Genomic DNA, 2497 nt, shown 5'->3' with positions numbered 1-2497 from the left:
ATGAAGGGTGGGCATGGCCAGGAAAATGGGCTGACCATGAAGGACAGGGCTGGCCATGAAAGATGTGCCTCACCACAAAGGTCAGTCTGGCCATGAAAGGTGGCCTGCCATGAAGGACAACCTGGCTGTGAAGGGCAACAGCCTGGTCACAAAGGGTGGGCTGGCCAGGAGAGGTGGCCTGGCCATGAAGGATGGGCATGGCCATGAAAAATGGGCTGACCATGAAGGACAGCCTGGCCAGGAAAGGTGGCCTGCCACGAAGGACAACCTGGCCATGAAGGGCAACAGCCTGGTCACAAAGGACGGGCTGGCCAGGAGAGGTGGCCTGGCCATGAAGGATGGGCATGGCCAGGAAAGATCTGCCTCACCACAGAGGTCAGCCTGGCCACGAAAGGTGGCCTGGCCATGAAGGATGGGCATGGCCAGGAAAGATCTGCCTCACCACAGAGGTCAGCCTGGCCACGAAAGGTGGCCTGGCCATGAAGGATGGGCATGGCCAGGAAAGATCTGCCTCACCACAGAGGTCAGCCTGGCCACGAAAGGTGGCCTGGCCATGAAGGATGGGCATGGCCAGGAAAGATCTGCCTCACCACAGAGGTCAGCCTGGCCACGAAAGGTGGCCTGGCCATGAAGGATGGGCATGGCCAGGAAAGATCTGCCTCACCACAGAGGTCAGCCTGGCCACGAAAGGTGGCCTGGCCATGAAGGATGGGCATGGCCAGGAAAGATCTGCCTCACCACAGAGGTCAGCCTGGCCACGAAAGGTGGCCTGGCCATGAAGGATGGGCATGGCCAGGAAAGATCTGCCTCACCACAGAGGTCAGCCTGGCCACGAAAGGTGGCCTGGCCATGAAGGATGGGCATGGCCAGGAAAGATCTGCCTCACCACAGAGGTCAGCCTGGCCACGAAAGGTGGCCTGGCCATGAAGGATGGGCATGGCCAGGAAAGATCTGCCTCACCACAGAGGTCAGCCTGGCCACGAAAGGTGGCCTGGCCATGAAGGATGGGCATGGCCAGGAAAGATCTGCCTCACCACAGAGGTCAGCCTGGCCACGAAAGGTGGCCTGGCCATGAAGGATGGGCATGGCCATGAAAAATGGGCTGACCATGAAGGACAGCCTGGCCAGGAAAGGTGGCCTGCCACGAAGGACAACCTGGCCATGAAGGGCAACAGCCTGGTCACAAAGGACGGGCTGGCCAGGAGAGGTGGCCTGGCCATGAAGGATGGGCATGGCCAGGAAAGATCTGCCTCACCACAGAGGTCAGCCTGGCCACGAAAGGTGGCCTGGCCATGAAGGATGGGCATGGCCGGGAAAAATGGGCTGACCATGAAGGACAGGGCTGGCCATGAATGATGTGCCTCACCACAAAGGTCAGTCTGGCCATGAAAGGTGGCCTGGCCATGAAGGATGGGCATGGCCGGGAAAAATGGGCTGACCATGAAGGACAGGGCTGGCCATGAATGATGTGCCTCACCACAAAGGTCAGTCTGGCCATGAAAGGTGGCCTGCCATGAAGGACAACCTGGCCGTGAAGGGCAACAACCTGGTCACAAAGGATGGGCTGGCCACGAAAGGTGGCCTGACCATGAAGGATGGGCATGGCTGTGAAGGATGGGCTGGCCACAAAGGACGTGCTGCTGAGTCAAGGCTTGAGCGTGGCAGCCCCAGCGCTCTCCATGGCCCATGAGCCGCCCGGCCTGTTGCACCCCACAGCTCAGGAAGGGCTGGGAATGGCGGCTCACCAGCTCAGTCGCTTGGGCATTTAAGGTAAAGCCATCCCAGCCAGGAGCACCTCTCTACAAGGGTCGTGAGGAGCGTGGTCGCAGCTGGGACTGGGCCGGGCGCCAGCACGCGTGGCCAGGAAGACTCCAAGGCACGTTAATATTCCCTCTGCTCCCAGGGAATTCACTCACGGTTCCCACAGAGTTAACGGGTGAATGAGGACCCCAAAGGTTCGCAGCCAAGCTAGGAGCAGCGTAAGAGAATGAACCCCGTGCTGGCAAAGACAAGGCTATTTTAAAAGGATAAATTGAGTTAGTTCTGTCCTTTATTGCACTTTAAATTAAGTATGATTGGTCAAGAAAAAGACCCTGACAACCCCTTTGGTTTGACGTGCGCTGACTGCACAGTCACCAGAGTAGCCCACAAACCGCTGCGCAGTGCTAAGCGTGTGTAAGGACGGACACAATGCAAATACACATTAACTAATACAAATACTAATACAAAGCTGTTAGAGAAACCAGCGACTTACTGCCACTGCAGTATTGATCCCTCCGGAGAAAAAACTGAAGGGAAAAGGGATGCACGTAACACGTTACGTGTGAAGGTTTCCACACAGCTGCGCTGCGCTGCGGCGCGAAGGCTCCGGCCGGGCCCCTTCGCCTTTTCCCCTCAGCCTTCCCACCCGCTACGGCCACCCGCGGGTTTCTCTCAGGTTTGCGCCTCTTTTTCCCCGCGTGACACGAATAACGGGGTCGGTCTCCTGCGGGTCGCT

The sequence above is a fragment of the Egretta garzetta genome, unplaced genomic scaffold, assembly GCF_000687185.1.
Source record: "Egretta garzetta isolate BGI_Z169 unplaced genomic scaffold, ASM68718v1 scaffold57, whole genome shotgun sequence".
NCBI classification, from domain to species: Eukaryota; Metazoa; Chordata; class Aves; order Pelecaniformes; family Ardeidae; genus Egretta; species Egretta garzetta.
Note: the sequence above shows the minus strand (reverse complement) of the source record.